This window comes from Loxodonta africana, chromosome 7, assembly GCF_030014295.1.
Source record: "Loxodonta africana isolate mLoxAfr1 chromosome 7, mLoxAfr1.hap2, whole genome shotgun sequence".
Taxonomy (NCBI): Eukaryota; Metazoa; Chordata; class Mammalia; order Proboscidea; family Elephantidae; genus Loxodonta; species Loxodonta africana.
Window position 1 is genome coordinate 130,026,084 of NC_087348.1, and position 26,496 is coordinate 130,052,579.

Here is a 26,496-nt window from a genome sequence, read left to right on the forward strand (position 1 = left end):
GGAGCATGTATATATGTTCGACCCTACGTGTAGTTAACATTACGCTTCTTTTTTATCTCTTTTTGGTCTAATGGATCAAACATTATGGGTTGGGCTCTGCCACTATCTTACACTACCCACTGCCGTCGAGTCGATTCTGACTCATAGCAGCCCTATAGGACAGAGTAGAACTGCCCAATAGAGTTTCCAAGGAGCGCCTGGTGGGTTTGAACTGCCGACCTCTTAGCTAGCAGCCGTAGCACTTAACTACTACTCCACCAGGGTTTAACTACATTCCATAAAATACTAAGATGCAAATCAGCCCTACGATGCCCTTGCATTATCAAATTAAGCATTCCTTTAAGCTAGTAGGAACTTGTATTTCTGACTGAAACTGGGTCTCAGTGGAAAGCACAAAAACAAAAGTAAATGATAAATCATACTGCCTATGAGTTTGTAGAAGTAATTGCTAATACACTCGTGTGAAGAGATTTCTGCCGTGCCTTGAAATTAAAACCAAAGTGTCCCTCTTGTCCTGTGAACTGACTAGGCTGCTGAACAGTGGAGCCCACTACCAGTGACCCTCTGTTGGCCAAATGTAGGTTAATGGTCATTTCCAGTGTCATATGAACCATGTGTCAAATGAGGCTATGCCATAATGACATGTGCCTCATGAATATTGTAGGGAAAGAATAGTGAAGGCAAGAACTCAGCCTCATGTTGAACTTGCTTTTCTTTCTTCTTAGCAGTTCCTGAAAGGGGAGAATGGATGTGCTTCTCAGGTGTTTTCCCTCTATCCCCTTTGATGCTTTCTTTCTTCCTCTGGCCTCTCTCTAGAGGGCTTTGTTCACGTCCTAGGCCAGGAAGTTGTCTTTTCTTTCTTTGTCATTTCTCTGTCAGTAATAGCATCCACTCTTGAGGCTTCAAGTCCCATCCCTGTGTAGATGGCTCCCCACCCCAATCTGCCTCTCCAGTCTTCATTTGTCTTTTAAGCTCTAGTCCCTCATTTCCAGGTTCCTGCTGAATATGGCCTCCAATATTCTATTTAAGAGCCCTGGTGGTGCAATAGTTAAGTGTTTAGTTGCTAACCAAAAGGTCTGTGGTTCAAAGCCACCCACGCTCCATGGGAAAAAAATGTGGCAGGTAGCTCCCATAAAGATATTCAGCCTTGGAAGCCCTATGTGGGCAGTTTTATTCTGTCTTATAGGGTTGCTGTGAGTCAGAATTGACTCAACCACAGTGGAGATATCCCATTTGCATCTTTTCTCACAAACCAGGGCATCTCTCTGGCTTCTTTGTTGTTGTTGTTAGGTATTGTCGAGTCAGTTCCAACTCATAGTGACCCTATATACAACAGAATGAAACACTACCTGGTCCTGCACCATCCTCACAATCATTGGTATGCCTGAGCCCATTGTTGAAGCCTCTGTGGCAGTCCATCTCATTGAGGGTCTTCCTCTTTTTCCCTGACCTTCTACTTTACTAAGCATGATGTCCTTCTCAGGGACTGATCCCTCCTGATAACACGTCTAAATATGTGAGACAAAGTTTCGACATCCTTGCTTCTAAGGAGCATTCATGTTGTACTTCTTCCAAGACAGATTTGTTGGTTCTTTTGGCAGTCCATGGTATATTCAACATTCTTTGCCAACACCACATTTCTAAGGTGTCTTCTTTCTCCTTCCATATTTTTTGTTCAGCTTTTGCATGCATATGAGATGATTGAAAACAATGTGGCTTGAGTCAGGCTCACCTTAGTCTTCCGGGTGACATCTTTGCTTTTCAACACTTTAAAGAGGTCTTTTGCAGCAGAGTTACCCAATGCAATGCGTCTTTTGATTTCTATCTGCAGCGTCCATGGGCGTTGATTGTGGAGACGAGTAAAATAAAATCCTTGACAACTTCAGTCTTTTCTCCATGTATCATGATGTTGTTTAATGGTCTGGTTGTGAGGATTTTTGTTTTCTTTATGTGGAGGTGTAATCCATACTGAAGGCTGTGGTCTTTCATCTTCATCAGTAAGTGCTTCAAGTCCTCTTCATTTTCAGCAAGCAAGGTTGTGTCATCGGCATAATGCAGGTTGTTAGTGAGTCTTCCGCCAATCCTGATGCCCTGTTCTTCTTCATATAGTCCAGCTTCTCAGATTATTTGTTCAGCATACAGATTGAATAGGTATGGTGAAAGAATACAACTCTGACACACACCTTTCCTAACTTAAACCACGCAGTATTCCCTTGTTCTGTTCGAACGACTGCCTCTTGGTCTATGTACAGGCTCCTCACGAGCACAATTAAGTGTTCTGGAATTCCCATTCTTCACAACGTTATCTATAATTTGTTATGATCCACACAGTCAAATGCCTTTGCATAGCCAATAAAACACAGGTAAACATCTTTCTGGTATTCTCTGCTTTCAGCCAGGATCCATCTGACATCAGCAATGATATCCCTCATTCCATGTCTTCTTCTGAATCTGGCTTGAATTTCTGGCAGTCCCTGTTGTTATACTGCTGCAACCGCTTTTGAATGATCTTCAGCAAAATTTTGCTTGCATGTGATATTGTTTGATAATTTTCACATTTGGTTGGATCACCTTTCTTGGGAATAGGCATAAATATGGATCTCTTCCAGTGGGTTGGCCAGGCAGCTGCCTTCCAAATTTCTTGGCATTGATGAGGGAGCACTCCAGCACTGCATCTGTTTGTTGAAACACCTGAATTGGTATTCCAGCAATTTCTGGAGCCTTGTTTTTTGGCAGTGCCTTCAATGCAGCTTGGACCTCTTCCTTTAGTAGCATTGGTCCCTGATCATATGCTACCTCGTGAAAGGGTTGAATGTCGGCCAATTCTTTTTGTTATAGTGACTGTGTGTATTCCTTCCATCTTCTTTTGATGCTTCCTGCGTTGTTTAATATTTTCTCCATAGAATTCTTCAATATTGCAACTCAAGGTTTGGGTTTTTCTTCGGTTCTTTTAGCTTGAGAGATGCTGAGCATGTTCTTCTCTTTTGGTTTTCCATCTCATCTTTGCACTTTTCATTGTAATACTTTGTCTTCTTGAGCTGCCCTTTGAAACCTGTTCATCATTTTTTCCTTTCGCTTTAGCTACTTGACATTCAAGAGCAAGTTTCAGAATCTCTTCGACATCCATTTTGGCCTTTTCTTTCTTTCCTGTTGTCATGGATTGAATTGTGTCCCCCAGAAATGTCAGTCAACTTGGCTAGGCCATGATTTCCAGTATTGTGTGACTGTTCACCATTGTGTCATCTGATGTGATTTTCCTGTGTGTTGTAAATCCTATCTATATGATGTTAATAAGATGGGATTGATGGCGATTATGTTAATGAGGCAGGAGTCAGTCTACAAGATTACATTGTGTTTTAAATCAATCTCTGTTGAGATGTAAAAGAGAGAAGTGAGCAGAGAGACAGTGGCACCTCATACCACCAAGAGAGCAGTGCTGGGAGCAGAATGTGTCCTTTCGACCTGGGGTTCATTCGAGGAGAAGCTTCTAGACCAGGGGAAGATTGATAACAAGGACCTTCTTCTAGAGCTGACAGAGAAAGCCTTCCCCTGGAGTTGATGGCCTGGATTTGGACTTCTATCCTACTAGACTGTGAGAAAATAAACTTCTGTGTTGAAGTCGTCTACTTGTAGTATTTCTGTTATATCAGCACTAGATAACTAAGACATCTGTCTTTTTAATGACCTCTTGCTTTCTTCATGTATGATGTCCTTAATGTCATTCCACGACTCGTCTAGTCTTCAGTCATTATGTAATGTCAGTAACCCACGAATGTCAGTAAATTTCCATTAGTCCTTAAAGTAACACAAGCCAGATTTGGCCTGCCCTGCATGCGAGAACGGCCAGCTGTGACAACTAATTGACCTCAACAGAGGATGCAGCAACAGGAGGAACAAATCAGAAGGAAAATCATCACCTGGACCCTATCCTAAAGTGAGAGGTCTGACAAGAACCACATCACCTCCTGTTCCCTGGCCACCTTCTAGAATTTTCCTTCCCCAGTACACCTGCTTGGCCACCATCTTGCTGCCCAAAACATAGATAAGCCCTGCTTCCCTGTAGCTTGGTGAAGTGGATCTGAAGAACTTCCTCCCAGCTCCTTGCTCTGCGCATTGCGATAAAGTTACTCAAACCACTGTCCAGATAATTCGCAAGTCTGAGTGTGCCAGACAAGGATCCAGCTTCTAGGGTTCAGTAATAGTTAGTGTTCAACAAGTAGAATCTATTCTTCAGATGGTCCCTAAATTCAGGTGGGATATACTCAAGGTCGTACTTTGGCTTCCGTGGACTTGTTCTATTTTTCTTCAGTTTGAATTTACATATAAAAAATTGATGGTCTGTTCCTCAGTCATCCCCTGGCCTTCTTCTGACTGATGATCTTGAGCTTTTCCATTGTCTCTTCCCACAGATGTAGTCTATTTGATTCCTGTGTATTTATCTGGTGAGGTCTATGTATATAGTCACTATTTAGTTGTTGAAAAAAGGTATTTGCAGTGAAGAAGTCGTTGGTCTTGCAAAATTCTGTCTTGTAATCTTTGGCATCATTTCTATAACCGAGACCATATTTTCCAACTACCAATCCTTCTTATTTCCAACTTTTGTGTTTCAATCACCAGTAATTATCAATGCATTCTGATTGGATGTTCGGTCAATTTCAGACTGCAGAGGTTGATGAAAATCTTCAGTTTCTTCGTCATTGGCCTTAATGGTTGGTGCGTAAATTTGAATAATGGTTGTATTAACTAGTCCTCCTTGTATACTTATGGATATTATCCTAATATTGCCAGCATTGTACTTCAGGATAGATCTTGAAATGTTCTTTTTGATGATAAATGCAGTGCCATTCCTCTTAAAGTTGTCATTCTCAGCATAGTAAACCATATGATTGTCCAATTCAAAATGGCCAATACCAGTCCATTTCAGCTCACTAACGCCTAGGATATTGATATTTATGCATTCCATTTCATTTTTGATGATTTCCAACTTTCCTAGATTCATACTTTGTACATACCATGTTCCAATTATTAATGGATGTTAACAGCTGTTTCTTCTCATTTTGAGTCATGCCACATCAGCGGATGAAGGTCCCAAAAGCTTGATTCCATCCATGTCATTAAGGTCGACTCTACTTTAAGGAGGCAGCTCTTCCCCAGTTGTATTTTGAGTGCCTTCCAACCTGAGGGTCTCATCTTCTGGCACTATATCAGACAGTGTTCTGCTGCTATTCATAAGGCTTTCACTGATTAATTCTTTTCAGAAGTAGACTGCCGGGTCCTTCTTCCTAGTCTGTCTTAGTCCGAAAGCCCAACTGAAACCTGTCTGCCCTGGGTGACCCTGCTTGTATTTGAAAACTGGTGGCATAACTTCCAGCATCACAGCAACCTGCAAACCCCCACAGGACAACAAACTGACAGACTCAATGGGGGCTGGCTTCTTTAGTGTTGTTAAAGGAATTATCACCATTTTCTCAGTTGGGCTTATTCCTTGCCCTCATTTGTGGCTACTTTCTCTTCCTTTCCTAAACTATTGTTCGTTACATCACTGATTTTACTTAATTAATAGTTTTTATATTCCATCCCCAATTATATTGCCATACTGTAAACCCTCATTATCTCTCATTCAGACATTTTTCCTAGTTTAACAACCAAATATCCCAAGTACCCACTTCTTCTTTCTGCAGCCTATCATGGGACGTTGCTGCTAAATTATTTGTGTAAAGGTTCATCTATGATTAGGCCACCCCCTTATTCAAGAATGTGTAATGGCTGCCCGTTGCTTCTTAGCCAAAAAAACTACAACATACCACTCTCAGATTCATTATATCTTCCTTATCACTACTCTAAATTCTTCAAGGTGTTCATTGAACTGGACAACCAAATATTTGTCATGTCAAACTATCCATTTTTCATTTAATTGTTAGCTTGTCTGTGCCACTCAGCAGATCATAAATTCCAGGAGTAGATACTGTATCTATTTTTGATCATTATTGTATCCTTGTCATGGATTGAATTGTGTCCACTCCAAATATCTGTCAACTTGGCTGGGTCATGATTTCCCAGTATTGTGTGACTGTGTACCATTTTGTCATCTGATGTGATTTCCCTATGTGTTGTAAATCCTGTCACTATGATGTTAATGAGATGGATTAGGGACCGTTACATTGGTGAGATCTACCAGTTTAGATAGTGGCTTAAGCCAGTCTCTTTTGAGATATAAAAGCAGTGAGCAGAAAGACATGGGGACCTCATACCGCCAAGAGAGCAACATCAGAAGCAGAGCGAATCCTTTGGACCTGGGGTCCCTCTGCCCGAAAATCTCCTCAACCAGGGGAAGGTTGATGACGAGAACCTTCCTCCAGAGCCAACAGAGAGAGAAAGCCTTGCCCTGGAGCTGACGCCTTGAATTTGGACTTATAGCCTACTGAACTGTGAGAGAATAAATTTCTCTTTGGTAAAGCCATCTGCTTGTGGTATTTTCTGTTATAGCAGCACTAGATAACTAAGACAATCCTCTAACCTAGTACAGTGCCTGACACATAGCACAGTAGATATATTTTGCATGAACTTTTTTAAATATATCATGTGATTTGCTGCCAAAGAATCTTTGTGGATGCATTTTTTTTTAATGTCTGGACTATCTTGTTTGTATGACTCTGCCAGTTGTAATACTATTTATTTCTTAATACCCAATTAAAAAATTACTCCATTAAATGCTTCCTAATTTTTTTCCTTCACATGCTCTCTACACTCCCTTTCTCTCCTTCTCCAAATGAGTTTCTTCATTTTCTTCTCCTTCTGGTTGCTTTGATCCTCCCTTATGTCATATGATGGCGTCATATTTTGAATATTTGTGCACTATTAACCTTGGCTCCAGCTAGTAGTGGAAGTTTTCTGATGATTTTCTTTGAACTCGTCCTGCTAAACATTTTCCTCAGTGATTTGGAAAAGCATTTAGGAAGCATGTTTATTACATCTGTAGATGATGTGAAGCTGGGAGCGTAGCCAGTGCCTCAGTATTCAATAAAAACTTGAGAGACAGGAAAAGTGGACATATCTAACAAAATGAAATTAGAGATAAACGTGCTATACACACAAGGGCCTTAAAACCGGATGTACTAGCAAAGGATGGGAATGTGCATTAATTAAAACTTAAAGTCTTAGTTGACAGTTGGCTTAGTATGGGAACATTGATATGGCTGCCAAAATGCTGAAGTAATCTTGATCTTGAATATATTGATAGAAACCAACTCCAGAATGAAGGAGGTGATGATTCTTCTTCATCTTAGACTGAGCAGCTCACACCTAAGAGATATAGAAACACTAAGGCATGTTCAATGGTGTAAGACCAAACTTTTGAAGGATGTGGAATCCTATCAGTCATGGCCTATATAAGAAACTAGAGATAGCTGGCATGGAGAAGGGCCGTGATAGTTGCTTCTCAGATGATAGACTTCATTTATGGAAGAAAGATTAGTAGTTACAGGAGGCCTTCAGGGAGCCAGGAGAGGAACCAGGAGAGGAGGGAACATTCTGTTGGCCTCAGGAGCCCTGGGTGGAATTGACTTCCTGCAGACGGTGAGTTTCCTGTCCCTAGAGATGCTCAAGCTGAAGCTGAATAGTGGAACAAAATAATTTCTAAAGTCCTTGGTGGTGCAGTGGTTTAAGCATTTGCATCCCAGTTTACCTCCCCATGTTTGGCTGCTAACCAAAAGGTCAGCAGTTCAAATCCACCAGCTGTTCCTTGGAAACCCTATGAGGCAGTTCTACTCTGTCCTGTAGGGTCACTATGAATTGGAATCAACTTGATGGCAACAGGTCTTTTTTTTTTTTAGTACCTGAATGTTTTTAAGAGTTTAGATTTTAAGCTTTGGAGGCAGAGTCAAATTATAGCTCTTTTTAAAAAAAATGTTTATCCATGTTAATGCCTAGTGATTTAGGTATTATAGATACTTTATTGGTGTGGGTTCATTTTTTAAATACTGTCCTCTGGATGTTAATTCCTCATCTTTATGCAAGGTAAAGTAGAGGACCACCTATTCTCTGGATACCAAACAGCTCTGCCGTACTAATTGAGATTCCATTACTATAAATTTGGTTTGTTTTTTATGCGGAGGCATGGTGTTTCCTGACATCTCATATCAAAATGGAATTACCTCTTGGAGAGATAGTATAGTAATGAGTTATCAGCTATTGATAACTTACTATGAGCTAGTTTGCTTTCCAAGGGAAAAGTTAGTTATTTTATTGAGAACAAAGCAGTAAGGAAATAGGACATGGGGAGGTAAACGGATGTAGGGTGGACACTAGGCTAGGGCTAAGGCTTAAGTTGGGAATTAAGGGCAGTTCTTGGTATAGAACCAAAGAAGAGAGGTGGAGTGGATAGGTTTTTTCTTCCTGGAATCTTTAAAACCCAAGTATATTCAAGATAAAAAGCATGGTTGTATAACACGCAGCAGTTATAATTTCTTATTTCTTGTGAAAGTGACCAAAAAATTCTTTTGATAGTCGTTTATTTAAACATAAATCAAAGCCTTTAAACACTCTCGGGACTGTACTGTGTCGAGCACTCGGGATATAATGATGAAGATATAGTCCTTGTCTCTGAGTAACTTATGATATATTGGGGGAGGAAACATATTTATGATATAATGTGTTAAGTGCTGTAATAGAAGTATTTACGAGGTGCTATGAGAATATAGAGGGAACATATATATTTTTCTTGAAGACCTGGGGAAAGATTCACAATGGAATGGCATTTGAACAGGGCCTTGAATGAATTGAAGAGCAAGCACTAGGAGCATTTGAAGTTTATAAATTCTGGACCTTTGGGTGAATCAGGTGAATTTATACATAGGCAAGTGAATTAGTTCTCTTTACCAGTCCAGAGACTTTTTTTTTAATTGTACTTTAGATGAAGATTTACAGAACAAACTAGCTTCTCATTAAACAATTAGTACATGTATTGTTTGGTGACATTGGTTACCAATTCCACGGCATGCCAATACTCTCCCGTTCTTGACCTTGGGTTCCCTAAAACAAACTTTCCTGTCCCCTCCCGCCTTCTAGTCCTTGCTCCTGGGCTGGTGTATTCCTTTAGTATCTTTTTGTTTTATGGCTTTGTCTAATCTTTGGCTGAAGGGTAAACCTCAGGAGTGACTTCATTACTGAGCTAAAAGGGTTCCAGGGGCCATACTCTTGAGGTTTCTCCAGTCCCTGTCAGGCCAGTAAGTCTAGTCTTTTTTTTTTTTGAGTTAGGATTTTGTTGTATATTTTTTTTCACCTCTGTCTGGGACCTTCTATTGTGATCCCTATCAGAGCAGTCAGTGGTGGTAGCTGGGCACCATCTAGTTTTGCTGGACCCAGTCTGGTGGAGGCTATAGTAGTTGCGGTCCATTAGTCCTTTGGACTAATCTTTCCATTGTGTCTTTGATTTTCTTCATTCTTCCCTGCACAAGACTGGTTGAAACCAGTGATGTATCTTAGATGGCTGCTCACAAGCTTTTAAGACCCCAGATGCAACTCACCAAAGTAGAATGGAGATCATTTTCTTTATAAACTACGTTACGCCAGTTTGAGCTAGATGTTCCCTGGGACCATGGTCCCCACAGCCCTCAGCTCAGTAATTCAGACCCTCAGGGGATTTGGATGTGTCTGGTGCTTCCATGACCTTACCTTGGACAAGTTGTGTTGGCTTCCTCAGTATTGTGTACTGTCTTACCTTTCACCACTTAACTGTTGTCTATTTGGTGTTTTTCCATCCCCACCCCACCTCTCCCTCTTAACCATCAAAGATTGTTTCTTTTTGTGTGTAAACTTTTTCATGAGTTTTTATAGTAATGGCAATCTGGGCCAGACCATTTATTTGTTGGGAGTTTTTTGTTGTTGTTGTTGTTGTTTTTAATTACCTTTTGAATCTCTTCTCTTGTTATGGGTCTGCTCAGATTTTCAACAACAGTTTGTGTTAGTTTGGGTAAGTAGTGTTTCTGGAAATTTGTCCATTTTCTCTAAGTTTTAAAGTTTCTTGGAGTATAGTTTTTCGTAGTACTCTATTACAATTCTTTTTATGTCAGTTGGGTCGGTTGTAATGTCCCCCATTTCATTTCTTACTTGGGTTATATGAGTCCTCTCCTATTTTTTTTTTTTGTCAGTTTTGCCAGTGGTTTGTCAATTTTGTTGATCCTTTCAAAGAACCAACTTTTTTTTTTAGTAAATAGGTAATCAGCAGATTCTTTCTACTGTTTTACTATTCTCTATTTCATTTATTTCTTCTCTGATCTTTATTATTACCTTTCTTCTGGTGTCTGTGGGCTTCTTTTGCTATTCTCTTTCTATTTGTTCCAGTTGTATACATTAGCTAATGTTTTCATATTGTCCCTTTCTTCTTTTTTGATGTATGCATCTATTGATATAAATTGACCTCTGAGGACTGCCTTTGCTGTGTCCCAAAGGTTTTGTTATGATGTGTTTTCATTCTCACTTGCTTCTAGGAATTTTTTTATTCCATCTTTGATCTCTTCTATTACTCTGTGGTTTTTAAGCAGGGTGTTATTCAGTTTCCATACATTTGATTTTTTTTCTTACTTGTACCATGACGGTGTTGTGATCAGAGAAGATACTTTGTATTATTTTAATGTTTTGGGTTTTGTGAGGGTTGCTTTGTGGCCTAAGATGTGGTTTATTCTGGAGAACGTTTCATGTGAGTTGGAAAAGAATATGTACTTTGCAGCTGTTGAGTGGAGTGTTCTATATATGTCTGTGAGGCCAAGCTGGCTGATTGTGGCCTTTGGATCTTCTGTATCTTTGTTGAGTTTCTTTCTAGATGTTCTGTCCTTTATTGAGAGTGGTGTGTTGAAATCTCCTGCTATTATTGTATAACTGCTGATTTCTCTTTTCAGTACTGTTAGAGTTTGTTTTATATATTTTGGAGCCCTGTCTTTCAGTGCATAGATATTTATTATGGTTATGTCTTCATGATTGTACCTTTAATTATTATATAATGCCCTTCTTTGTCTTTCATGGTGGATTTTGTTTTAAAGTCTGTACTATCTGAGATTAGTATTGCCACTTCTTTGGTAGCTGTTTGCTTGATATTTTTTTCCATGCTTTTGTTTTTAATAAATTTGCATCTTTGTTTATAAGGTGTGTCTCTTGTAGACAGCATATTGATGGATCCTTTTTTTTTTTTTTTTAATCCATTCTGTCAATGTCTGTCTCTTTTAGGCTATTTACGTTCAGTGTAGTTATTGATAAGTGTCAGTTTATTGCTGTATTTTGTATCACTTTTGTGTGTGTGTGGTGTGTGTGTGGTGCTGCCATTTTCTTTGTTCCTCTTACTTTCCTGTGCTGAATTACTTTTGTTTGTGGATTTTTTTTCATGTCTGTTGTTTTTGTAGATTTTATACTTACTGCGAATTTATGTTTTTCTTCTTTATTTTGATGAATAGGTTTGTTAACTTTCTTTGTGGTTACCTTGAAATTTACCCATATCTTTCTATGTTTGAACCAGCCTTTTATTACTTGGTATTGCTGTGCCTTCCTCTCCATTTGAAAGTTCTATACCTACATTATTTATTCCCTCTTATTATTCTGACATTGTTGTCATTTACAGATTAATTTCTCTGGTTACCTGAGTAAATCTTTTGATTTTGATTTATCCTTGAGAGTTCATTACCTACATTGTTATCTGGCTGATGTAGTGTTTTGTCCTAGATTCAGGCTGTTGTCTGATGTTGTTGGTTCTCTAACCAAAGGACTCCCTTTAATAATTCTTATAAGTTTGGTTTGGTTTTTACATATTTCCTTCATTTCTGTTTATCTGGAAATGTTCTAATTTCACCATCATATTTGAGTGAGAGTTTTGCAAGATATATTATTCTTTGTTTGATTTTTTTTTTCCTTCAAGGTTTTATATATGTTGTCTTATTGCTTTCTTGCCTGCATGGTTTCTGCCGTGTAATCAGAGCTTAATCTTATTGTTTCCCCTCTGTATGTGACTTCCATTTTTCTCGAGCTGCTCTCAGTATTCTTTCTTTGTCTTTGGTTTTAGTGAGTGTGATTATGATATGCCTTGACGGCACTGGGTTTTTTTTTTTTTTTTTTATGATTTTCTTTTGAGGTCTGTCCTATATAGGATTCATTGAGCTTCTTGGATGGTCAGCCTTTCATCTTTCATGATATTAGGGAAGTTTTCTGTCAGCAATTCTTCAATGATCCTGTCTGTATTTTCCATTTTATCCCCCTGTCTGGAACTCTGATAACACGAAATTTTTGCTTTTGGTTTATCCCACTTCATGCTCAGGGTTTATTCAGTTTTCTTTGTTCCTTTCTCTGGTTTTTCCTCAAACAAAATGGTAAATAAGTATTTGTCTTCAATTTTGTTGACCCTGACTTCTACTGTTTCACACCTGCTCCTCAAACCTTCTAGGACACTGTCTATTTCTGAAATCGTGTTGTTTATCTTTTGGATTTCTAATTGCTGTTTTTGTATGATTTCTAGTTGTGAATGTATTTTGATATTTTGTCCCTGTATTATTTTCCTGAATTATTCCATTGTTTTGTCTGTCTTTTCCATGATTTTGTCTATTTTTTCCTCATTTTTGTCAGCTTTTTCCTTCAACCCTTGGCTAGCTCCGAATATTAGAATTCCCTATCAGGTAATTCTACTGCCTTTTCTTCTCCTGGAAGGTAATCTGGTATTTTATTTTGGACACCTATTAGAACCATCCTGTTCTGTTTATATATATATATACACACACACATACTTTTTGGCTTTCTATGTATTTTTTTTATTGTGCTTTAGGTGAAGTTACAGTTAAAGTTAATTTATCATACAAAAATTTATACTCATATTGTTATGTGACATTGGTTGCAATCCCTATAATGTGACAGGACATTCACCCTTTTCTTCCCAGATTTCCTGTGTCCATTCCTGTCCCTGTCCCTTCCTGCCTTCTCATTTTGCCTCTGGACAGGAGCCACCCATTTAGTCTTGTGTATCTGCTTGAACTAAGAAGCACACACTTCACTAGTATTATTTTGTCGTATACTCCAGTCTAATCTTTGTCTGAAGAGTGGGCTTTGGGAATGGTGTTAGTTCTGGGTTAACAGAGAGTCCAGGGGCCATGGCTTTGGGGGGCTCCTCCAGTCTCAGTCAAACCATTAAGTCTGCTCTCTTTACTTGAATTTGAGTTCTACCCCACACTTTTCTCCTGTTCTGTCAGGTACTCTCTGTTGTGTTCCCCGTCAGGGCAGTCATTGGTGGTAGCCGAGTACCATCTAGCTCTTCTGGTCTCAGGCTGAAAGAGTCTCTGGTTTATATCGCCCTTTTGTATCATGGGCCAATATTTTCCTTGTGTCTTTGGTGTTCTTTATTCTCCTTTGCTCCAAGTGGGTGAGACCAGTTGATGCATCTTAGATGACCACTTGCTAGCTTTTAAGACCCCAGGTGCCACTCATCAAAGTGGGATGCTGAACATTTTCCTGATAAACTTGGTTATGCCAGTTGACCTAAATATCCCCCAAAACCATGGTCTACAGACCCCAGCCTCAGCTACTCTGTCCCTCAAGGTGTTTGGTTGTATTCAGGAAACTTCTTAGCTTTTGGTTTAGTCCAGTGATGCTGACTTCCTGTATACTGTATGTTATCCTTCCCTTCATCTAAGATGATTTTTGTCTACTATCTAGTTGGTGAATTTCCCTCTCCCTCCCTCCCCACCCTTGTAACCATTGAAGAATATATTCTTCTATGTTTCAACCTTTTCTTGAGTTCTTATAATACTGGTCTCATACAATATTTGTCCTTTTGTGACTGACTAATTTCACTCAGAATAATGCCTTCCAGATTCATCCATGTTGTGAGATGTTTCACGGATTCATCATTATTCTTTATTTTTGCATAGTATTCCATTGTGCATATGTACCATAATTTGTTTATCCATTTGTCTGTTGATGGGCACCTAGGTTGTTTCCATCTTTTTGCTATTGTGAACAACACTGGAGTGAACATGAGTGTGCATGTATATTCATGTGACAGCTCTTATTTCTCTAGGATATAGTCCAAGGAGTGGGATTGCTGGATCTTTGGTACTTCTACTTCTAGCTTTTTAAGGAAGTGCCAAATCGATTTCCAAAGTGGTTGTACCATTTTACATTCCCACCAGCTTTCATTCCCAGCAGCAGTACATAAGGGCTCCATTCTTTCCACAACATCTCCAACATTTATTATTTTGTGATTTTTGGATTAGTACTAGCCTTGTTGGGATGAGATTGTGGTATCTTACTGTGGTTCTGATTTGCATTTTTCTAATGGGGTTTAATGGTAATGATCGTGAGCATTTTCTCATCCTTCTGTTTGCCACCTGAATGTCTTCATTGGTGAAGTGTCTGTTCATATCTTTTGCCCATTTTTTAATTGGGTTATTTTTCTTTTTGTTGTTGAGGTGTTGCAGTAAGTTGTAGATTTTTGAGATTAGATCCTTTTCGGATATGTTGTAGCCAAAAATTTTTTTCCCAGTCTGTATGTTCTCTGTTTACTCTTTTGGTGAAGTCTTTTGGTGAGCATAATTGTTTGACTTTTAGGAGCTCCTTGTTAACTGGTTTCTCTTCTGGTGTTTGTGCATTGTTAGCTATGGTTTGTATTTTCTTTATGACATGCATTAGAGCTCCTAGCATTGCCCCTGTTTTTTCTTCCTTGATCTTTATCACTTTAGATTTTATATTTAGGCCTTTGATCCATACTGAGTTAGTTTTTGTACCTGGTGTGAGTTGTGGGTCTTTTTTTCATTTTTTTGCAGATGGATATCCAGTTATGCCAGCACCATTTGTTAAGGAGATTGTCTTTTCCCCATTTAATGGACTTTGGACCTTTGTCAAATATCAGATGCTCATAGGTAGATGAATTTATATTTGGGTTCTCAATTCTGTTCCATTGGTCTATGTATCTGTTGTTGTACTAGTAGCTGGCTGTTCTGACTACCATGGCAGTATAATAAGTTCTAAAATCATAAAGTGTGAGGCCTTCCACTTTGTTCTTCTTCAGTAATGCTTTACTTATCTGGGGCCTCTTCCCTTTCCATATGAAGTTGGTGATTTGTTTCTCCATCTCATTAAAAAATGTTGATATTTGGATTGGGATCGCATGTGTCTGTAGATCATTTTGGGTAGAATTGCCATTTTCACAATGTTGGTTCTTCCTATCCATAAGCATGGCATGTTTTTCCATTTTTGTAGGTCTCTTTTGGTTTCTTGCAGTACTGTCTTGTGGGGTTTTTTGTATAGGTCTTTTACATCTCTGGTTAGATTTATTCCTAAGTATTTTATCTTCTTGAAGGCTATTATAAATGGTATTGATTTGGTGATTTCCTTTTCGAAGTTCTTTGACATAGTTCTCACCACCTTGTCCAATGGGCAGGGCCAGTCACTCAGCTACGGTGCAGCAGGACAGGCCCAGTGGAAGGGGAGTGGCTGGAATGGGTCATCTGTGGTGCACACTGGGGCCTACAGGGTGGGGCCAGGGGTCAGCACAGGACAGATTCCAGCAGAACATGCCTGTGCTGCTTGGGGGTGTGATGCTTAGTGCTTGGTGCAGAAAGGCAGGAGGGAGGGGGTCATTGTGATGTGCAGAGCTATGTCGGTGTGGGAAAGAAGAGAAAGAGGAGAGAGAAACAGGAGCCAAAAAAAAAAAAAAATAGTGCTGAGGAATCCTGCCTTTGGAGTAGCACAGACTCGGGGAAGTTGTGTGCCTATGGCTTTGTAGCCTGGCAGTGAGACACAACCTGTCATGAAGGGACAGATGCTACACATGTAGCTAGGTGGGTGGGAGAAAGGAATGGAAGGGAGAGAGAGACAAGAAACTAGATTTAAAAAAAAAAGGAGAAAAAGGCACACATGTCTAGCTGGTTGAAACAAAGGAATGGAAGGAATGTAGAGAGACAATAAACAAAGAGAAAAATGTCAGGTGGTTGGGAGGAAGGAAAGGAAGAAAGGTAAAGAGAGACAAACTGAGGGGGGGGGAAGAAGAAAGAAAAGAAAAATGCCCCAAGGGAGCTCACCAGAAGTGGGTCCCCCGCTGAGAGGTGCTGCACAGCCCATCCAGAAGGGGCAGAGATGGCACATGACACCAGGTTTTCAGGAGAAGTGTAAGGAAGACAGGTAGAGAGAGGCAAGAAACCAAGAAAAGGAAAAAAGAATGAAAACAGAAAAAGAAGTGCCCCAAGGGAGCCCACTGGTGTGGCGGCTCAGACTGGGAAAGTGGTTCCCTGGCCTCGTGGTACTGCACAGCCCATCTTGAAGAAACAGAGATGGCTCACACTGCCAGGTGTTCAGGAGAAAAGAAGGGAAGGATGCTAAAGAGAGACAAGAAATTAAGAAAAAAAGAATCCCCAAGGGAGCCCACTGGCTTGGCAGCGCAGACAGGGGAATTGGCTCTCAAGCCAAGCACACCACACGGTCTGTTCAGAAAGGGCAGAGATGGCACACAGTACCAGGTATTAAGGAGACAGGAAAAGAAGGAAAGCAGAGAGAGACGAGAAATGGAGAAATGAAGAAAAACAAAAAGAAAAAAATAAAAATACCCCCAGGAATGCCACTGGCATAGCAGTGTGGACCGGGGATGTGGTTCCCCAGCCAAGTGGTGCTTCACAGCCTGTCAAGAAGGGGCCGAGATGGCACATGGAGCCAGGTGTTCTCGAGAAAGGAAGGGAAGGAGGTGAGACAGAAAAAAACAAAAGAAGCCGAGAAAAGCAAAAACAGCAACAAAAAAATGGCACTGAAGGAGCCAGCCAGTGCAGGTGGGGCGAGTCCAAGTGGCAAGGAGCTGGTTCCTCCCTGGTCAAACAACTGTGGCCCGCCAGGAATCTGCAGAGACCGAACAGAGGAAAGAAGGGTAGAGGGTGGAAAAGCGTCTATCGCTGGTTGCCGGGTGCTTTGTCTTCTGCTGAGGGCTCCTTGGAGCTGTCTTCCCGTACTCCCTGTCCATTCTCAGTGGCTAAGGAGTCGAAGATGGTGAAACTGTGTGACCTTAGCTAATAGGGGACCTCCACTTCATATCTCTCCTTGCTCTCTGTCAGTTTCTTATCCTATTTGGTGTTTGGTTGAGTTCTTTATCTCTTCATTTGATGCTTAGGGTTCCAGGATTGACATTTGTCTCTGCTTTACTTAGTTTTTTGGATCTTTGCTCTGGAGGGATGGCATGGTTCTTCTGTCAGTCCAGAGACTTAAAAAAAAAACAACTAATTTATCCCTCTTATAAAATAAATATATGTTCATTTTAGAAAATTCAGTAATAAAAGATGTATCCCATCCCATTGCCCATTGCCGCCGAGCCGATTTCGACTCATAGTGACCCTATAGGACAGAGTAGAACTGCCCCATAGAGTTTCCAAGGAGTGTCTGGCAGATTCAAACTGCCAACCTCTTGGTTAGCAGCTGTAGCACTTAACCACTATGCCACCAGGGTTTCCAAAAGATGTATAGAGAATTAAAAAAACAAACAAAAAACCTGTAGTTCCACCACTCAGAGATAACTTCTATTAATATTTTACATTACCATGTTAAAAAGAAAAAGAAAGGAGTGAGAGAGTGAAGAGGCAGGGTGAGGGGAGTCACAGCTTTAGGATGGTGATCCGGGAAGACCTTTCAGAGGCAATAAAAATAACCAGAAACCTGCAGGGTAATGAATAGTTATGCAACTGCAACACTGGGGGTTGAGCTTCCCAGATGGAAGGAATAGTAAGTGCACAGGACCTGAGGCAGGAAAAGCTTGTTGTTTAAGGAATAGGGAAGAAATGAGTCTGATTGGAATGTAGTAATGAGCAAGAGGAGAATTGTGAGATGTGAGGTTTATGAGGTAGGCAAGAGGGGCCATGTAGACCATGCCGAGCGGGCTGTCTCATTAGGGGGAAAGTAATTGGGAGTGTGTAGCAAGGTGTATATGAGTTTTTGTGAGAGAGACTGACTTGATTTGTAAACTTTCTCTTAAAGCACAATAAAAATTATATATATAAAAAAAAAAAAGATTAAAACCAAGAAAACCCTATGGGCCACAACTACCACAGCCTCCACCAGACTGAGTCCAGTACATCTAGATGGTGCCCAGCTACCACCACCAACTACTCTGACAGGGATCACACCAGAGGGTCTCAGACAGAGCTGGAGAAAAATGTAAAACAAAATTCTAAATCACACACACACATACAAACAAAAAACCCAGATTACTGATCTGACAGAGACTGGAGAAACCCTGAGAGTATGGCTGCTGGATACCCATTTAACTCAGTACTGAAGTCACTCCTGAGGTTCACCCTTCAGCCAAAGATTAGACATGCCCATAAAACAAAACAAGACTAAACGGGAACACCGGTGCAGGGGCAAGAACAAGAAGCCGGGAGGGGACAGGAAGGCTGGTAACGGGAACCAAAGGTCAAGAAGGGGAGAGTGTTGACATGTCATGGGGTTGGCAGCCAATGTCACAAAACAATATGTGTATTAATTGTTTAATTAGAAACTAGTTTGCTCTGTAAACCTTCATCTAAAGCACAATTAAAAAGAAAAGAAAAGGAAAAAAAAAATGCCCTGTGCTGCACCTATTCATCCCTCTGACCCCTTGACAACCACTGATCTTTTCACTCTCCTTTTCCAGGGTGTCATAAAATTGATATCAAACACTATGTAGATTTTTTCAGACTGGCTTTTTTTCACTTAGCAGTATGCATTTAAGGTCGCTCCATGTCTTTTTGTAGCTTGATAGCACTTAGGAGTTTAAAAAACAGGAGCAACGTGATCTGGCTTATGTTTCTGGATGATCACTCTGACTATGTTCAGAAAGGACTGTGGTGGAGGGTGTCGGCCCAGGAGGAAGCAGAAACTAGTTGTGTAGCAATAACAATAGTCCTGGCCAGAGCTGATGATGGCTTGGACTCTGGCCGAGCTGATGATGGCATGGACTAAAGTAGTGAAAGTGGAGAAGGAGAAATACTTAGATTTCTTTTTTGATAGAAATCTAAGACTTCGTGATTTTATATAGGAGGTGATGAAACAGTGGAATAAAGGATAACAGACCATTTTACAAGTAGCCCTGGTGGCACAGTGGTTAAATGCTCAGCTGCTAACCGAAATCTCTGCAGTTTGAACCCACCAGCAACTCTGAGGGAGAAAGACTGTAAGCTTCCTAAATATTACAGCCTCAGAAACCCTATGGGGCAGTTCTACTCTGTCATATAGGGCCACTATGATTCAGAATTGACTCGACGGCAATGGGTTTAGCTTTTGGTGTTGACCATTTTATATCAGAACAACATTGCATTTGTTAGTTTATTTCATATTTAGTACAGTTAGTATAAAGGAAAATCCATGTGATTTTCATTACAGAGTATGGATTGAATCATCTTTAACTGTTTGTTGTTTTAAAAAAATACTGAGTCAGATAATCCTTCCACATATTGTTATGAGCGCATACCTGGCCTACCTGATATTTGAAATCAGTATTCTTTTGTCAGGATGTGAATAACAGGTAAGTAGCACCTTCTTCTAAGATTACTTTGTCAAGGCATCTTTTTTTAAAGAGTAACTAGTCTTATTAAATAATTTTTTTTATTGTAAAAAAGAAATAAAATAATGGCGGACAGAGAGAACATAAAAAATATTACTGATAATCTTATAATCTAGGATTATCTTTTAAAATTTCATGGTACAAACTTTCAGATGAGGGCAGATTTATATGCAGCAAATGATGCTTGCAAAAGGCTCCGGGCTGTGGGAGGTGCCCAGGCTATTTCATATTAATCATTTTGTATTCCTTTTCCAAAAATCTTTTGTGTTCCTTTTCCCCCCATATTGTATAAACTTTAGCTTGTATAGAACCTGGATCCACCTCATATCCAGATTATTATCTGTAATTAAATTTCATTTTACAAAAAATAAGATCATACTCTACTAGATTTTTACCTCTTAAAATATCATCATTATCTTTTCATGCTGTGGAATAGTCTACAATATTCTTTTTATGAACAATTGCCTTTTGTCATATGCCTATAACATAATGTTTTTTTTAATTAATTAATTTTTATTGTGCTTTAAGTGAAAGTTTACAAATCATTTCAGTCTCTCATACAAAACTTTATATACACCTTACTATACACTCCCAATTGCTCTCCTCCTAATGAGACAGCACATTCCTTCCCTCCACTCTCTCTCCTCATGTCCATTTGGGCAACTTTTGGCCCCCTCTGCCCTCTCATCTCCCCTCCAGACAGGAGATGCCAACGTAGTCTCATGTGGCTACTTGATCCAAGAAGCTCATTCTTCCCCAGTATCATTTTCCATCCCATAGTCCAGTCCAATCCCTGTCTGAAGAGTTGGCTTTGGGAATGGTTCCTGTCTTGGGCTAACAGAAGGTCTGGGGACCATGACCTCTGGGGTCCTTCTAGTCTCAGTCTGAAAATTGAGTCTGGTCTTTTTATGAGAATTTGGGGTCTGCATCCCACTGCTCTCCTGCTCCCGCAGGGTTTCTCTGTTGTGTTCCCTGTCAGGGCAGTCATTGGTTGTAGCCAGACACTATCTGGTTCTTCTGGACTCAGGCTGATATAGTCTCTGGTTTATGTGGTCCTTTCTGTCTTTTGGGCTCATAATTACCTTGTGTCTTTGGTGTTCTTCATACTTCCTTGCTCTAAGTGGGTTGAGACAAATTGATGCATCTTAGATGGCCGCTTGCTAGCATTTAAGACCCCAGGTGCCACTCTCCAAAGTGGGATGCAGAATATTTTCTTAATAGATTTTATTATGCCAGTTGACTTAGATGTCCCCTGAAACCATGGTCCTCAAACCCCCGCCCCTGCTATGCTGGCCTTCGAAATGTTCAGTTTATTCAGGAAACTTCTTTGTTTTTGGTTTAGTCCAGTTGTGTCAACCTCTTCTGTATTGTGTGTTGTCTTTCCCTGCATCTAAAATAAAACTTATCTGCTATCTAATTAGTGAAAATCCCTCTCTCTCCCTCCCTCCCCCCCCATCTCGTAACCGTCAAAAAATATTTTCTTTTCCGTTTAAACTATTTCTCGTGGTCTTATACAATATTTGTCCTTTTGCAACTGACTAATTTCACTCAGCTTAATGCCTTCCAGATTTCTCCATGTTATGAAATGTTTCATGGATTCATTTCATGTTCTTTATCAATGTGTAATATTCCCTTGTGTGAATATACCATAATTTATCCATTCATCTGTTGATGGGCGCCTTGGTTGCTTCCATCTTTTTGCTATTGTAAACAGTGCTGCAGTGAACATGGGTGTGCATATATCTGTTCGTGTAAAGACTCTTATTTCTCTAGGATATATTCCTAGAAGTACCATAATGTTTTTAACTAAATGGCTGTTGTTGAGGCTGAAGGAGACTTGTTTCTCTCTGCATTTGAGACTCATTAAATTCATGCTGAGGACCTTACACTAGAGGGACATACTCCCCAGAATGCTCTGGTCAGGGGTACTGAGGAATTGCTGCCTACATGGTTGTTTTGGGGAGAAGATGTAAAATACTGGGTGAATCACATTTTCCTCGATATTTTCTCTTTCTGTTGCACTAATAGTGTGGATTTGGGTGGAGTTTGGGGTGATTTTTTTTGGAATCAATCAGATTTTTTGTAATATGTGAAATAAGTTAAAAATTATATCTGGTAATATTTATTTAAAAATTTTTCAATTAATATAATGTTCATTCAAATTATTAAGCCTGTTTTAAATATGATCCCTGTTTACTTCAAAAAGATAAAAATAGATGGGTGAATGAGCTCTTACTTACTGTATTTGCCTCATACTTAATAGATATACACTTATAATAGCATGAAACCTTAATGAAAAAGCTAATAATCTTAAAAAAAAAAAAAAAAAGCTGCGTGGAGATAACTTTGAGAATCTGGAAAACAGTTAAAAAGAAACATCATTTCACCTCCTCGATTATACAATTATATCCTAAATTTTTAAACTAACAATGGAAATAAGTTACAAGGGTGAATAAATTTGGTTTTCAGATAATAATGCAAACATAATCAGATAACATTGCATGAAATGACTGAATACTAATAAATGCCAAGATAACCATCTGTATGTGGGAGTTAAAAATTATTGCTCATCAAAGTGTTTTGGGTATTTCCAGGTTTGGGAGCTATTTCCTATGGTGTGTATCTTACTGTATTTTTTTTTCCACCAGTGTTAATGGTTCCAGTCTATACGGATATGATAGATGGAGCTGATATGGGAAGTGTGGATAGTACATTCCTAACTCAAAGAGTTGGAACACTGCAATAAAGTTAAACGAGCATACATGCTGCCCCAGAGTTTTCTGGGCTGTAATCTTTATAGGAGCAGATTGCCAGTTCTTTGTCCTGCACAGCTGCTGGATGAGTTAGCAGATGAGAGCTTAAGAGTTGCACCACTGGGGCTCCTTATATAAAAAAAGCACATAGTCCAGTTCAAAAGCAAAAAAAAAAAAAAAAAAAAAAACCAGAAAAATTCTGAGGAGCTAGAAACGATGAGGAAGCAAAGCCAGGGCATGAAAGCAGGTTAAATCTGAAAGGCCCACAGAACTATTGAAACTTGATAGAAGACTACAAATGTGGGGAGGGGGTAGGACCCTGAGCTAGAAGCTGGGAAAGACTATATTGTTCTTTAACCAGGGCCTCAAATGACTCTGCCCATTGGCCCAGGGATATAGCAACCACAATAGGTGTCCTAGGTAATGGACAGAATAAGTCATCTGTGAGAAACTGGAACCCCAGGGCTCCTCTGGAGATATGGGAGTTCTGAACCAAGAAATTTTATTCAACAAATAATACGTAGCCAGGTGCTGTTCTTAGTACTTCACAGTGTTTAACTCATTTAATCCTGATAATGACTTTCTGAGAAAAACTGGTTTAGTAAAAAGAGATGAACACAAAACTACCCCATGGGGTCTCTGCAACTTAGGTTGCATGGAACTCCTGCAGGAAATAACTCACGGTGAAGATGAGCTAAGCCCAAAATTACAAAGCGATTATGAAAACAACCATGAGAGAAAATCAACAGGCACGATATACTGGATAACTCATACTTGATGCCAATAACAGCAGTATGTGAAAAGATCTCATTTTCTACATTCAAATTGAAGTCTTGCTAGGTTAATTGACCTATGTTTTTACTAAGTGGAGAGCCAGGATTAAAATCGTTGTCCTTGAGTCGGTTCTGACTCATAGCAACCCTATAGGACGGAGTAGAACTGCCACATAGGGTTTCCAAGGCTGTAAGCTTTATGGAAGCAGACTGCCACATCTTTCTCCCACGGAATGGCTGGTGGGTTGGAACCACTGACCTTTTAGTTAGTAGCTGAGTACTTAACCACTGTGCTCCTTTTCTTACTTTTAAGCCACTGCAAGTGTTGCTTTGCTCCTAACCTGAAGTTTTCTCCTTTGCCTTTATTGCTAAACTTTTTTTTTTTTTTTTTCTCTGAAAAACCTTTATTATGACTTTTAGCTCTGAAATGGCTGATTCCCTCTCAGAGCCTTCCCAGACCAACCCCAGTTGGTTCTAACAGTTGGGGATCCCTAACACTGTACTAGTAACCTTCATTTTTTCCTCTTTTCTATGTACATAAACGTTTCCCTAGATACCCCTGGAGCATATGCAAAAGTATGTGTGTGTTCTCATCTATTATGTACTTCAAAGTCTGTACTATCTTGTTGCCCTTATTTTACTTAATTAAATCTTTTCTTATTCCTTAAAGGATTTGAGGCTGCTTACAAAGACACTTAGAACAGAACATCTTTAAAAAGTCCACCTACTTCACAATAAGCAAGCAATTTAGTTTAAGAGAAAGTAAAGATAGAAAAATTAAGCTGAAGGCAGGAGCAAAGCTGGTGCAAAAATACGTTCTTTCATAATATATTAAACAATATTAATGGAGGGCATAGGGCCAAAGTGGGGGTTAGTAGCTGATTTGGACTAACCAATTATGTAACCAAAATTTGATCAGTGGTTGGGAAAGGAGAGCTACTTTTTAAGCTTTGGATTTTCTTCCCATGAAAGCAGCATGGAAAGTATTAGGGTGTGAAGCACATGTGCTTAAACTCCACCTAGCACCACCTGTGTGACCATAAAAACCCAAACCAAACCCGTTACCGTGGAGTCAATCTCGACCCATAGTGACCCTATAGGACAGCGTAGAACTGCCCCATAGGATTTCCAAGGAGTGGCTGGTGAATTCCAACTGCCAACCTTTTGGTTAGCAGCCGAGCAAGCTCTTAACCACTGAGCAACCAGGACTCCATGGACAAGTTATTTAATATCTCTGAGCCTCACTGTTCTCATTTGTAAGGATGTTAATACTTATAATACTTACTTAGGAGGGTAATGTTTTGAATGTCATCATATATCCCTTTTTGGTAATTCCAAACCTTAAAAGACTGACCATGGAAAACGGAAGGTTGCATCTACCTAGGCACCAAAAGTAGGAGCTCAGTTTAGTGGTAAAAACACTAAAATAAATTTTTGAGAATCTGGAAACAGCAGGATTCTTTGCCTCCTAATATCTAGGGAGATTCTAAGGCACTTAAAGAAATGCACCATCAGCATAGGACTACATCTAACGTGGTATCCATGTGATAACACAGAAACAGCAGAGAAAGAAACCCTTGTGGGTTGGGTTGGCCTCAGGTTAATCACCTTGGCACCCACTTATGCAATTCATAGAGGTGCAGAAAAAGCAACTGAGAGATCTCACCCAAATAAGTATTTGTCCTTGGAAATGCTAAAAGGTTTGTGGTTGGTAAGAAGCTTGGTTAGAATGTGGAGGCTGAGTATGTGGGGACCTAATGACTGGTGGAGGAGCCCTGGTGGCACTGTGGTTAAGGGCTACAGCTGCTAACCAAAAGGTCAGTGGTCCGAACCCATCAGCCATTCTGCAGGAGAAAGATGTGGCAGTTGGCTTCAGCTTTGGAAACTCTATAGGGCAGTTCTACTCTGTCCTATGGGGTCGTGATGAGTTAGAATCAACTCAACAGCAATGGGTTTTAATGACTGGTGGAAGTGAAAAGGGCTATATAATCGTTAGCCATCAAAGACTAGGTGTCGTTAGCTACGACTCAACCAATAACAGCTCATTTGATTATCAGACAAGTCAAGCATCACTAGCTAACACAGAGGCCTGTGTCAGGCACCAATCAACTGCATGAGGAACAGGTGCCTCCTCCAAATGTCAATAGAACGGGCCAGCTTTTCTGAGAACCTTACTACCATCTTGAGACGGAGAACTGGAAGAGGAGAACGCTGGAGAATGGGGCAAAATGCTGAAGGACTGAGTAATAACTTAAAACAGAGCTACCTTAGATTGTAAGAGAAAGTTTTTTTCCCGGCAATTTCTGCCATCAGTGGGACAGGTAACTTAAGGCAAGCAGAGAACAGACACTTAAACACTCACACAAAAATTGTTATTTTATTTTATCTGCACTACAAGGAATTGTGTGTAATTTTGACTTATCTTGCCTTGCATTGGCTGTTGGGAGGATTCAGTGAGTCAACTTGCAAGGTGCCTTGCCCAACATGTGATACTCAAAGTTTAACGAAAGTCAATTTATTCTCATTTATAAATTGATGGGAAGCCTTGACATTTTTAAGAGTCTCCTTCTGCTGATGAAAACTCAGAACATCATGTCTGACAGTCAGGGAAAAGAGTTTCTTGGGATAATCAGGGGCTTAAATAGGGGCAAAAATAGAAATGAGAATAATAGGAATAATAGGCAACTTCCTTTTTCTCCCCCTCTTGCTGTAGCCTGAAGAAATGAAACATGGTAGTGGATGTGGATGAACTGTGAATGGTCATTAAAGCCACTCCAGGTCAATATTATTTCTCAGGTTTTATGATGAGCCACACAGCTCCCCCTTACCGCCACTACTGTCTCAGCTTGGGGTTTGGATGGCGCTCATTCTTTACTGCCAATTAGGGTATGAACTTTCCCATGATGGGTCATCCTGGCTCTATAAAATTCTCTGAAATAACCCTTTGAGTCGTGTAGGAATGAGGTTGTTCACAATTATGCCAATGGAGACACATAGCTTTTATAGGCTTTGCCCTCAAAAACACTGTTCAAGATGAAAGATAAAAGAAGAAACTGCCTCATCAACACACTTTACGGTTCCTAGGTAACAGCTGGATTGCATGCTCAGCATTTAAGGTTGTTGGTGACTTAGTCTCTATGCAGATAAAGTCATGAAATAAAAGTTGAACAAAATTAATTATGTCCAAGGTCAGGCAGAGCCATCGGAGAGGGAGGCTGTGTTGAATGAGTGAGTGGTCTTTGACACGTGTCAGCATTTCCTTCTAAGCCCTATGGATCCAGGAGCTCTGGGGATGATGCCTGACTGGAACATTCTTTTTAATTTATAGGACTGGTAATTAAGTGACAGCTCTTCCCAAAGGGATGTATCTAAAATAAGCCTCGGAGGTGAAATGACACTATTATCAGCTGAAGATTTTTTTTTC